Below are 14103 nucleotides of genomic sequence, written 5' to 3'. Positions count from 1 at the left end.
TAGTGCCAGTTGCTGTTTTTTGCTTGTTTTCGCTTTTCCAGAAAATCAGTACCAAACAAATTCCAAAGGGTACAAAACTTTTTGACAATTTTTTTCTGGAAAAAAGAGACCCTAGAAGCTTCAGGAGGATTGGAGATGGGAAGGCAACAGAGCGCCCCGGGGTTAGGCTCGCCTTGTTACCTTTATGGGGCTTACGTGGCTCCATCTGGCCCAATTCCATTTCTATAAGTTCTCAAATATTGGGAAACCCCCAAAGAGCCACCCGAAACAATTTTTCCGCTGCCGCAAGCTTCTATTCTTCTGTGATCCCATATGGAGGCCTTTTCCGGTACTCTACCGGAGAGGGAGTCAATCATGGAGGGCCTCTACATCAACCTTAATGCCCTTCCGACGATGCGTGAGTAATTCACCACAGACCTATGGGTCCATAGCTAGTAACTAGATGGCTTCTTTTCTCTCTTTGATCTTCAATACAATGTTCTCCTTAATCTTCTTGGAGTTTTATCTGATGTAATCTTCTTTTGCGGTGTGTTTGTTGGGATCCGATGAATTGTGGGTTTATGATCAGATTATTCGTTGAAAGTAACTGAGTCTTTTCTGAACTTTATTATGCATGATTATGATAGCTTTATATTTCTCTCTGATCTATCTATTTGGTTTGGCCAACTAGATTGATTTATCTTCGGCGAGAGAGGTGCTTTGTAATGGGTTGAATCTTGCCGTGTCCTCACCTCGTGATAGAAGGGGTAGCGGGCACGTATTTTTATTGTTGCCATTAAGGATAAAACGACGGGGTTTACTCATATTGCTTGAGTTTAGTTTGTCTACATCATGTCATCTTGCTTAAGGCGTTACTCGATTTGTCATGAACTTAATACCATATATGCATGCTTGATAGTGGTCGATTGGTGGATTAATAGTAGTAGATGTAGGCAAGAGTCGGTCTACTTGTCACGGATGTTATGCCTATATATGTAATCGTTGCCATGAATAACATCATAACTATGCACTTTTCTATCAATTGCCCATGATTTGTTTACCCATCGTATGCTATTGTTTCGGGAGAGAAACCTCTAGTGAAAACTATGGCTCACGGGTCTACTTTAATTATATTGCTAATACCAAAATTACCTTGCTGCAATTTTACTCCTTTTATTTTACTTTTCTTCTTATCTATCTACCACTATCAGAATTAATCCTTGCAAGTAATGAGTTCAAGGGGATTGACAACCTTCTTGCCCGCGTTGGGTGCAAGTATTTGCTTTTGTGTCTATAGATGTTGATGACGAGGATTTGCATGATTCTCCTATTGGTTCAATAACCTTGGTTCTCACAAAGGAAAATACTTCACCGCTACTATATTGCTTCACCCTTCCTCTTCAGGGAAAATCCCAACACAGCTCACAAGTAGTAGAAAGAATTTCTAGCGCCATTGCCGGAGAGACATCATCAAATTCTTACCAGCTTCCTACATAAAAATTATCAATTACTTGTTCTAATTTTTATTTGCCTCCCTTTTTCATCTCCCTCTACTTCAATATTTACTTTGTTAGTTTGCTTGCTTGGTCATTATGTCTCAAGAGAACACTAAGTTGTGTGATTTTTCAAATACTAATAATAATGATTTTATTAGTACTCCAATTTCTCCTCCCACCATAAGTGCGGAGTCATGTGATATTAATGCTTGCTGTTTTGCTAAATCTTGTTACGAAAGAACAATTTTCCAGAAATCTTAATGAGGATGTTGCATCCCATCTTAATATATACCTTTGTTGAATTGCGTGATATACAAAAGAAAAATATTTTGATAAAGATATTATTAAATTGAAATAATTTCTTTCTTGCAAAGGGATCATGCTAAAAATTGGTGTCATCCTTGCCTCGCAATAGTATTGATTCATGGGATAAATGTAAGGATGCTTTTATTGCCAGGTGTTTTCCTGCCGCTAAGATTATTTTTCTTAGAAATGAAATCATGAACTTTAAGCAACTTGAGTAAGAACATGTTGCACAATCTTGGGAGAGAATGAAACTAATGATTAAAAATTGTCCCACTCATGGTTTAAGCTTATGGATGATAATACAAAAAAAATTATGCGACACTAAACTTTGTGTCAAGGAATCTTCTAGACTCTGTTGGAGGTGGTACTTTTGTGAGAATTACATGAGGAGAGGCTACAAAGCTTCTTGATAATATGATGACAAATTATTCTCAATGGCACACTGAATGAGCTCCAACTGGTAAGAAGGTAAACTCTATCGAAGAAATTGCTACTTTGAGTGATAAAATGGATGCTCTTATGAATATGTTTACTAGTAAAAATGCTCAAGTAGATCCTAATGATATGGCAATATCTACTTAGATTGAGGAAAATAATGATTCTATTGATGTGAATTTTGTCTCCAGAAATAATTTCAACAACAATGCTTATAGAGGTAATTTCAATCCTAGACTGTATCCTGGAAATTCCACTAATAATTATGGTAATTCATATAGTAATAATAATAGGATACGTATTGAACTTGAGAACAAAATTAAATCATTTATTAGTTCTCAAAAGATTTTCAATGCTATGGTAGAAGAAAAACTACATAAAGTTAATGATATGGCTAGAAACATGGATATAATTACTCATGATGCGAAAACTCTTAAAATTAAAACTTTGCCACCTAATCACGATATCAATGAGTCCATAAAGTCTATCCAAGTCTCCATTAATGAAAGTAAAGAGAGAACCGCTAGGTTGAGAGCTAAGCGAGAATTTCTAGAAAAGGCTATTCCACCCGGTTTTTATCGTAATCACGATGAAGATATTAAAATGATTGGTGTGACACCCATTGAAACTTTCTTTAGTAACATAAAACTTGATGAAAAAGGGACTGGAGATAGTCAACTTTATCTAAAAGGCGTCCCAATTGTTCGGAGGATGATGATCTTAATAATAAAAATGATAAAAGTAGGTTTGGAGAGGTCAAGACTTGAAATTGTGATGTATCCACTACTTTGGATTACAAGAACTTTAATTATGATAATTGTTATTTGATTGAATGTATTTCCTTGTTGCAATCTATGATAAATTCACCTAATGCTTATTGAACAAAATAAAGCTTTACTAAACATATGTAGAAACAATGATAAAAGTTCATGACGAAAAGTTAGGATTGGAGATTTCTATACCAAGGCAATTGCATGATGAATGGGAACCTACTATTAAAGTTAATATTAAAGATTATGAATGTAATGCCTTGTGTGATCTAGGTGCTAGCGTCTCTACCATACCAAAATCTTTATGTGACGTATCAGCGGGCGGGTCGTCCACCGGGGGCAAAGGAAACGGCAGTGTGAGATCCCCACTGACATGCATCCCGATGCCCGCAACCTGTTCGACACAATGTCGGCGACCATGGACGATGACACGGCCAACCGTTTCATCATGGAGAACATCATCATCGAGGGTGGCACGGGTGGCGCAGCCTACAATCCCGACGAGACCCAAAGCTAAGACGGTCGAGGCCCCTCCATGGTCGGCCACGAGGGCACAACCTACACCTTTGCTCAAGGCCATGGTGGCATGGCCGACCCCTTCACGCAGGGCCAAGATGGCATGGGCAGCACTTTCCTTCAAGTCCATGAGTTCCCGGACGACTACGACCTAGAATAAGAAGATAAAGTGGACATCGAAGGGGAGCCTTTGTTTGTCGACGAGCTCACCACCCAAGCCAATGCAAACAAGAATCATAAAAGCATTCAGACGAACACATACACAAAGGATGAGAACAAGCTCCTTTGTGAATTTTGGAGGGATACTGGATAAGACCCCAAGATCGGCGCCGAGCAAAAGGGATCAACCTTTTGACTAAGAGTCCATCGCCAATTTCATGAGCGCAAGAAGTTCACGCCATACAAGATGGAGAGCAAGCGTGGATGTGTCTCTCTCTCTCGAAGCGTTCGATGGTTATACAACAAGAGTGCAAAAAGTTTTTGTGCCACCCTTGAGAGAATAGAGGGTCATCCCGTGAGTGGCCTCGACATCAAAGACTTGGTATACATTCCTCCATCTTCGCATTTGTTGTTTCATGCTTGCATGTCCATTGCCCATATGAATATGCATTTGTGTCTTCATTTGTAGGCATTCCAAGCTTTGGAAGCATTCAAGGCCCAACATGGGGACAAGACGTTCACTCTCACCCATTGTTGGATGGTGATAAAAGGTGCAATATGCGGTCCTCAGGAAGAATGGAGGGCCGCAAGCCGTCGAGGAGCATGGTGATGGAGAGTAGCCGCAGCCGTGAGGAAAACAACTCAAAGGAAGAGGACAAGCGTGATGCGACATCGATTGCCTTGCAAGAAACTTTGCAAGTCATGATGACCCAAAAGGATACAAGGGAGGAGAAGCGTTAGCAAGTGTTAGAAGGGAGAGAGGGATTTGTGGAATAGTTGTTGTATTGCTTGAGCCTCGTGGGCATATATATAGTAGTACATGATCTACTTGGAGTATAAGGCAAGCCAGAATATTTCCTAGACTAACATATGTTTCCTAATACAATCACGTTACTCAACATCCCCCCGCAGTCACAATGGTAGAGACGCAGACGGTGAGACTGGAGAAGAATCCGAAGGCAAGCCGACGGACACCCTCCCACAGTCATAACGGTCGACGCATCATGGAGTCGTGGCTGGAGTGGAAACCAACAAGGTTGCTCAAGCAGGCGGTAGCCCTTTGTGTCGTTTGTCGATGTAGCCAAGAGCGTGGGTGGTGGAGCCGTGGTCGAGGTAGCCGTGCGAAGAATGTCGTGGTTGATGTCGAGTCGGGGTGCACCGACCAGGCTTGCCAGTCCCGGTGTCGAGGAAGTCGCCGTGGAGCCGCGGGCACACACTACAAGAAATATGTCAACTAGTGACCTTCTGTCAGTGACCCTGGAAGAATTGGTCATAAATCTATGACCATTTGAGACCAATTGGTCAAAAGCTGTTCGGGGGGCTCCAAACCCTAAACCATTGCGACCATTTTGGTCAGAAAGGTCATAATTTCCTTACACGAAATGGTTATAAAGCAAATAGTGCTGGTTCGCTGCCTTACTTCTAGTTGTTAACGACCAATATAGATGGTCATAGCCTTGTAGATTATGGTGGGTTGTGATGACTAGGCGCCATCTCATCAGTTTTGCCTATGTGTCATGTCCATGTGTCAATTTTTGCCCTAGGTTGTGAAGCAACCTATATTTCTGTTATTCCAAAAATTCCCAAAAAATTCTCATAAATTGTTTGGATCATATATTCATCAAATATGTCAAAAACCTTCCTTGCCTAGTTCAAAAATAACTCAACAATATTCATTTTCCTATTCTGTTCACAGCAGCACTTTGTGAAGGAAGTGTTATTTATATATTCTTGATTTCCCTAAAAATTTGTGAAGACATTCTTCTTAGTATATGATCATCCTCGGCCAAAACTCACGCCCATTGTCCATGTGCATTTCCCGTACCGCTAATCAAACACTTGGCTGCTAATTCATGTTTGAGCATAGTTCGGTTTCCTCATGAGAATCTTATGTTATAATTTTCTTCCTAGCACCTACCTGGGGCGTGCCCAACCCACTAGACATGCCTAGGCCGCCCAGAACGCATGGCAACGCCACGGTCACGCGGTGACCACGCGACGGCATGCGAGCATATGCGCTCTAGAGTTGGGGCCCTCGGCCACCGTCCAAACCTCGATGTCTTGCCATCAAGACATTTATTTATGATTAAATAGATACTTATTTACCTATAAATGATTTTTGGAAAAAATGAAGAGCAAACTATGAGGCACTTGCAGTTCAAATTTGACCCGCTTCCAGCTGAATCGACGGGAATTTGTCTTTTTCACCAGAGGTGGATCAAAACTTTTGGCACCCAACAATTTTGTCAATTGTGCATTATATATGGCCTATTATTTTATAAAAGTGATTAGGTCCAATTTTGCAACAAATATATGGTAGGTCCTTCACAAAAAAAACTCATTTTGGGCACTCAAAAAAATGGAAAATGAATTTTTCATCCAAAGAAAATGAAAAGTTCCTTAGGCAACATTGTTTGTCATTCCAAGATGCACCCTTTTGCACGATATGAGGTCATTTTAACAAACTATGCCATGAATGTGTCCATAAGATTGATCATTTGGCTTGAAAGTCATGAATCTTCACACATGATAGCTCATTTCTGAGAACACTTTTTTAAAATAATTGTCGTATTACAAGTTTATTATTCTTCCTGTAAACTTGGTCACATATAATGACACAATGCGAAGGTTTTCTAATTTTTTGATTTTTTTTGAATTTTTTATGCCCATTTAAAAATGCGGTCAAAACGGCGGGCTTGACCATTCCGAGCTAGTGGTTGAATCTTGGAAAGCTTTTGATGTTTCTATGATTAAATATATACTTATGTACCTAGAAATGATTTTTGGAAAAAATAAATAGCAAACTATGAGGCAGCTGCAGTTCAAATTTGACCCGTTTCCAACTAAATCGGCGGGAATTTGTCTTTTTCACCAGAGGTGGATCAAAACTTTTTACAGCCAACCATTTGGTCAATTGTGCATTAAATATGTCCTAGTATTTTATAAAAATGATTTGGTCCAATTTTGCAATAATTATTTGGTAGGTCCTTCACAAAAAAACCTCATTTGGGGCACTCAAAAAATGGAAAATGGCTGATTTGTGCAATGAAACTAAAAACTCCCTTAGGCAACATTGTTTGGAATTCCAAAATGCACCCTTGTGCACAATATGAGATCATTTGAACAAACTATGCCATGAATGTGGCCATAAGATTGATCATTTGGCTTGAAAGCCATGAATCTTCACGCATGACAGCTCATTTTCTGAGAATGCTTTTTTAAAATAATTGCTGTATTACAAGTTTATTATTTTTCCTGGGAACTTGGCCACATATAATGACACAATGCGAAGGTTTTCTAATTTTTTGATTTTTTTTGAATTTTTTACGCCCGTTTCAAAATGCGGTCAAAACGGCGGGCTTGACCGTTCCTAGCTAGTGGTTGAATCTTGGAAAACTTTTGATGTTTCTCTGATTAAATATATACTTATGTACCTAGAAATTATTTTTGGAAAAAACAAATAGCAAACTATGAGGCAGCTGTAGTTCAAAGTTGACCCGTTTCCAACTAAATTGGCGGGAATTTGTCTTTTTCACCAGAGGTGGATCAAAAAATTTTACACCCAACCATTTGGTCAATTGTGAATTAAATATGGCCTAGTATTTTAGAAAAATGATTTGGTCCAATTTTGCAATAATTATTTGGTAGGTCCTTCACAAAAAACCTCATTTGGGGCACTTAAAAAATGGAAAATGGCTCTTTTGTGCAATGAATGTGAAAACTCCCTTAGGCAACATTGTTTGGAATTCCAAGATGCACCCTTGTGCACAATATGAGATCATTTGAACAAACTATGCCATGAATGTGGCCATAAGATTGATCATTTGGCTTGAAAGCCATGAATCTTCACGCATGACAGCTCATTTTTGAGAACGCTTTTTAAAAATAATTGCCGTATTACAAGTTTATTATTTTTCCTCAGAACTTGGCCACATATAATGACACAATGCGAAGGTTTTCTAATTTTTTGATTTTTTTTGAATTTTTTATGTCCGTTTCAAAATGTGGTCAAAACGGCGGGCTTGACCGTTCCTAGCTAGTGGTTGAATCTTGGAAAAATTTTGATGTTTCTCTGATTAAATAGATACTTATGTACCTAGAAATGATTTTTGGAAAAAATAAATAGCAAACTATGAGGCAGCTGCAGTTCAAATTTGACCTGTTTCCAACTGAATCGGCGGGAATTTGTCTTTTTCACTAGAGGTGGATCAAACTTTTTACACCCAACCATTTGGTCAATTGTGCAATTAATATGGCCTAGTATTTTAGAAAAATGATTTGGTCCAATTTTGCAATAATTATTTGGTAGGTCCTTCACAAAAAAACCTCATTTGGGGCACTCGAAAAATGGAAAATGGCTGATTTGTGCAATAAAACTGAAAACTCCCTTAGGCAACATTGTTTGGAATTCCAAAATGCACCCTTGTGCACAATATGAGATCATTTGAACAAACTATGCCATGAATGTGGCCATAAGATTGATCATTTGGCTTGAAGCCATGAATCTTCACGCATGACAGCTCATTTCTGAGAACGCTTTTTTAAAATAATTGCCGTATTACAAGTTTATTATTTTTCCTGGGAACTTGTCCACATATAATGACACAATGCGAAGGTTTTCTAATTTTTTGATTTTTTTGAATTTTTTATGCCCGTTTCAAAATGCGGTCAAAACGGCGGGCTTGACCGTTCCTAGCTAGTGGTTGAATCTGGAAAACTTTTGATGTTTCTCTGATTAAATAGATACTTATGTACCTAGAAATGATTTTTGAAAAAAATAAATAGCAAACTATGAGGCAGTTGCAGTTCAAATTTGACCCGTTTCCAGCTGAATCGGCGGGAATTTGTCTTTTTCACCAGAGGTGGATCAAAACTTTTTACACCCAACCATTTGGTCAAATCTGCATTAAGTATGGCCTAGAATTTTAGAAAAAATATTTGGTCCAATTTTGCAAGAAACATATGGTAGGTCCTTCACAAAAAAACACATTTTGGTCACTCAGAAAATGAAAAATGGTTCTTTTGAGCAAAGAAAATGAAAACCTCCCAAATCAACATTGTTTGTCATGCCTAAATACACACATGTACAAAATATTGGTTTATTTGAACTAACTATAAGAGGTTAAATGTTTGCCTGAATAAGAGGGTACAAACTATAAGAGAAAAAACAAAAAAATGCTTAATTCTGATTGGTGGAACCAGCTGTGGCATGGATCAGTGACATGGCAAACATCCGTCCATCCATCCATCCATCCATCCGTCCGTCCATCCACCCCTCCGCTCTCTCAGCTAACCCTAGCGATCCACTCCCTAGCGCTCGCAGATCGCTCCCACCTCCCCTCCCCTCGCCGCCACCCGCCCCTCCCCTCGCAGATCCAGATCGCCATGCTCTGCTCCTCCCTCCTTCCCCTCCGGCAAGATCCCACATCCATCGATCCATCCTCAACCAGAACCCCTCTTCCGATGCCAGATCCAATCCTCCTCCCTCCCTCCTCGCCCCGGCTCCCTGCTCCCTTCCCCTTCCAGATTGCCGCCACCACCTCCCTCCTCCTCCCTCGCCCTGTTTCCCTGCTCCGCTGAGGCCGCCGCCGGGAGATCCGACTTCGACGACGGGAATGGGACCGGATCCGCCACGCTCGAGCGCTCCATCCTCGTCGACAGGGATGACTACATCCTGGCCTCCGCTTCCCGCGCCACCGGATCCCAACGAGGATGTCCATGTCGTCGTCCTCGCCGGCCACCAGCATCACCGCAGCCGCGCCCGCGCCCGCGCCACACCAGGCCGGGCCATGGTACGCGGTGCCCGACCTCAGCCTCCGCGACCACCGCTTCACCGTCCCGCTCGACCACTCCTCCCCCTCCACGCCGCACATCACCGTCTTCGTCCGCGAGGTCGTCGCAAGTACATCCCGCTCGCGGTCACAGGGTTAAGGGATAAGATGGCCACCGCCGCCGCGTCCCACGTACGTCCGCGCCGACCCCGTACCGCTCCTGGGCGACGGCTTCCGTGTTCTCACCTTTTCCCTCACTCTCTGCAGGTGGCTTTCTCTGCGCCCGTCGCCGGCTTGGACCGTGCCACCAGGAGTTCCAGAATCCAGGTGCGTGTCTGAATCGTGTTTTGGTGTGCTATTAGTTACAGTAGATAGCACAGTTGCCAGATTGGTTCTGGGCAGATTCCGATAGCGCTAGCTGGGACTGGGACCGTGTCCTCGTGCTATACATCTGGATTGCACATATTAGCTACTACTATCACTTGCAGATAGACACACATACTAGTCGCAGTACATGCACATTCAGTAAATTCTTCAGGGTTCTTGCCTTCTTGCTCGATATGCCATGCATCCTAGATCACAGCCTTGTCAGATGCTGCTCCCAGCACCTGCAGTATGCTAATTTCAACCTTTGTTACACTTCAGAGTAGCAACAATCTCAGCTTCGTCAACAGCTCTGGGCGATGGCACCGGTGCGGTTTGAGGAGTACATCGAGCCTCTCAAGGTTTATCTACAGAAGTACAGAGAGGTGCATGCCTATTTAGTCATGTGGCAGTTTTTTCTGAACTAATCCGGTATGTTGCTGCTGTGGCCTGAATCAGCTCTGTTTGGCACTTTGTTAGTCTTAGTTGGCAAGTTTAAACACTCCTGTTCAGCTAGGTGACTGATGATACCCCACACTGTTTGGCACCAATCAGCTTATTGTCCTTAGAACAAGTGTTGCTTTATCCTTCCAATTGCACTCCTGTTTAGTTAGGGTATGTGTAATCATTCTTCGTGATTACAGTTTGACTGTATCTCCAATGCACTCAATCATTCGTTGTGATTACAGTTTGACTGTATCTCCAGCATTGACAAATACCATTGCTTGTTCGAATTTATACTGGAGTTGCTTGTTCAAATTTATACTGGAGTTGCTTGTTCAACATTGATAAAATGTCATTGCTAGTTTAAGGACTCCACTAAACTGGACAAATGTATTAATCCACTATAAATCTCCAAGGAAGACATAAAGGAAGGGAGCGGACTTCTTCACATAAAGGAAGACATGTCTGGTTTAATAATAGTGTTCTTGATCTGACCACATACACCTTTTTTTAGTAATATAAACAAATAAAATAAGATTGTTTGCATACAATAAGATTGGTGATGCTGGATCTTGAGTTCAATCCATTACTGGGATTCTTGTTGTTTGTCTTTGAACAAATGCTTGCGTTTTAGCTACTGCCACTTTGAGCTGCTGTAGCTTATAGTTATCAATTCCAACTGGGTTTATATATTGCATTTCTAGAGCAGTCGATCGACATTTATGAGTTTTTTTGTTATATAAGATGAACAATGCCTAATATTTTCTAAAATATTGTCTTTGGGGGCCATGAAAATGCTAATGTTCTGTTCTTCTTTTCAGCCTTGCCTGTGTACAATTTCTTCTTGATATGCTTCAATTTTAAACTGTACAGTACATGGTAAAATGGAATTGGTATGGTTATGTCCTGGTTGTCATGAGAATATGTTACTGCTGCTTTTGTTATTTATCGCCTTCCCTGTGTACAGTTTATCCCTGGTATGCTTCCCTGTTACTACTATATCATCATGGCAAAGCTAACATCTCATTGTGCTATTTTTCATTTCAGAAGTCAGCCTCCGGCCATGGCGGATCTGCAGACACCGCTGGTGCAACCAAAGAGGAAGAAGGTTCTGGTGGACTACCTGCTACGATTTGCTTCAGCTCGTGCGAATAGGAGGTGGATGCCCGCACGGATCCGACGTCTCTGACCTTGGCATCCACAAGGAGGAGCGGCGCCAATTACATACCAAACCATGGGGCAGCAACAATTCATGGTTGAGCCTCCCTCTACCTCTCTCATGTTCCTTGATTTTGCTGCTGCTCTAATTCACTTTCACTTGACTGAATCTAGTGCTACTGCTGTCAATCCCTAGTCCCTAGTGCTACTAGTCCCTTGTGCTACTGCTCTAAATTCACTTGCATGTTTGACTAAATTCACTTGGTATTGCACTGCTTGCCAAATTGAGTTGCTTTCTCGCTGCCAGAAAAAGTCAGTACTCCCTAGTGTTGAATCAGTATTTACATGCTTGCGAATATTGGTCTGAATCTACGATGCTCCCTAAAGTTGACTAAATCTCATGGAGTAGATTTCATTTTACCAATTGGTCTGAATCTATTTATACGCTTTACTGAATTTTGCTTGGTGTTGTCGCCGTCGGACTCTCATGCTGAATCAGTTGGACAGTGCATTCTTTGCCACTTCATTTTATCAATTCATGCTGAATTGTTGTTTAGTTGTAATTCCTTTTACTGTCCCATGCACAAGTGATATTCATGTCCAGCCAAACGTATTTGGGTGCCTTCGAACCATAACTAACCCTGGATTTTGACCGTGACGAGGACGAGCCAATGGCGACGGTGGCCGCGACGAGGGCGTGGCGCCAGCCACCTTGACCGCAACCTGGACGGGGGCGATTTACCGGCCATTCGTTCGCTCTTCCTGCAATCCTGTCGTCGGCCATCCTGCAAGCGGCGTGGGCCTCGTGTTCGTCTTCAGCAGCAACACCATCCAGGTCCACTCCCGCTCCCTCTGTCCCCTGTCGCTCCATATACCAGTCGGTTGGATGCTTCCGATTGATTGGTTCCTTCTAGCATTACCACGATCTATGTTTTTCTTCTCTGGTTAAAGTTTGCACGTGATGAGGCCAATTGACTAGTTCAACTAAAATCACTAGTATTGAATCCACTACAATAGTCGAATTAACTAGTTCAAGTTCTTGGCTGGTTAAATGTCGGAAGTGATTGGTCCCAATCGGGTAATGGCCAATAGGACTAATTAACTATATCATGTTGAGTTCAGAAGCTAAATTAACTACTACTGGATACATTACAATAGGGCTAAAGTTCAGTTCGTGCTTTCTTTAGTGTCAATTCTGTGTTTGTAAATGCTTTTGTTAGTGAAAAATCTTGTGCTTCAGTGTGCTGCAGCAGTAGCATTTTGCTAACCTTTTGCCTAAATTATCAAGAACAAAACTGGAGACATTATTGTGAAGACGTCTGCACCACCTTCCCCCATCAAATCTGTCAAACCCACCTGCTTATATACGTATTTTGTTCTTTCCAAAGTGATATGTACCCAACTGCTTATATACGTATTTTGTTCTTAACTGTAGATTTCCTCTCACAGTAGCTCCATGCAAAAGAAGGTTGAAAGGAGAAGGAGAGTTTGTGTCTGCTATAGAAGGACTAAAGGAAGTCCATGGTGAAGAAGGTCGATAGAAGCAGTAGAGCTTGTAATACTGTCCTTGCCATTGTATTTGTGTTGTATGATGTATCCATGTTTACCCACAAAAAAATGTATTCACGTTGTAATACCGTGATTGCCATTCTGGCTACTATTTCAAGCAGTGTATTTTGCCAGTGCTGATTTAGATATTGGTTACTTATTTACTATGAAATGAAATCTAAAGAAATTGACCCTGACAACCGGGTCCCGTTACTAGAAACTGACAAGTGGGACCAATCTTCTGAGAAAAAGAAAAACTAAAACTCTTGGGACAAATGTAAAACAGTGGAAAATAAAATGGCAAAAATAAAAGATTATACGCTGTAAAAGGCCGCATCTAGAAATAAAAAGGCCGAATTGCTGGGCCACCCATGTAGCTAGCAAAAATTAATAGGAAAAATAAATATTACAAAGGCCGAATTAATGGGCTCGGCCCATGTAGAAAACCGAATTGGACCGGGCTGATTCTTGTGCCACATCAGCTTGCCACGCTGGATGCCTACGTGGTCTGGGGAGGTTGCTTGTGACCAAAACGCCATAGTACACATATTTTGGTCATAAACGTCTACGACCATTCCAGAAGAAAGGTAAAAAATGTCAGTTTACGACGGCCATCTTTTGACCTTCTGTTTTTGGTCACAAAAAGGTCACAAATGGAAAACAGTGACCATTCAGTGACCAATAGTGGTGGTCACAAGTTGACATATTTCTTGTAGTGGCAAGAGGGCACCGAGTTAGTCATGGGCGCAGTGGTGACGAGGTAGTGGTGCGCCGAAAGGATGATGGCGTTGACGACGCGTCGCGGCGGGTTTGCCAAGCCTGGGGACACATCGTGGACGAAGGCACGCACCGGTGTTGCCAACACCGGGCATGCGTAGACGGATGAAGACGAAGTTGACGAAGCGCCGATCAGGCTTGCTAGGCTCGGGGACACGTCGTGGATGAAGGCACGCATCGGTGTTGCCAGCACCGGGCATGCGTAGACGAGGGACCTGCACGAGCTGTACGCCATGTCGGAGAAGTCGGAGGGGCTAGCAGAGAAGAACTCGACGACGATGGCGGCGTCCATCGGCGCGGGGCCGATGTCACCAATGGTGGTCGGAGTAGACGAAGTGGTCGGGGTAGATGACGAGGACGTTGGCGAGGGGCTGGTGCTTG

Source organism: Triticum aestivum, chromosome 4B (assembly GCF_018294505.1).
Source record: "Triticum aestivum cultivar Chinese Spring chromosome 4B, IWGSC CS RefSeq v2.1, whole genome shotgun sequence".
NCBI classification, from domain to species: domain Eukaryota; kingdom Viridiplantae; phylum Streptophyta; class Magnoliopsida; order Poales; family Poaceae; genus Triticum; species Triticum aestivum.
The sequence above is the reverse complement of the archived record's forward strand: the minus strand, read 5'-3'. Positions refer to the sequence as shown.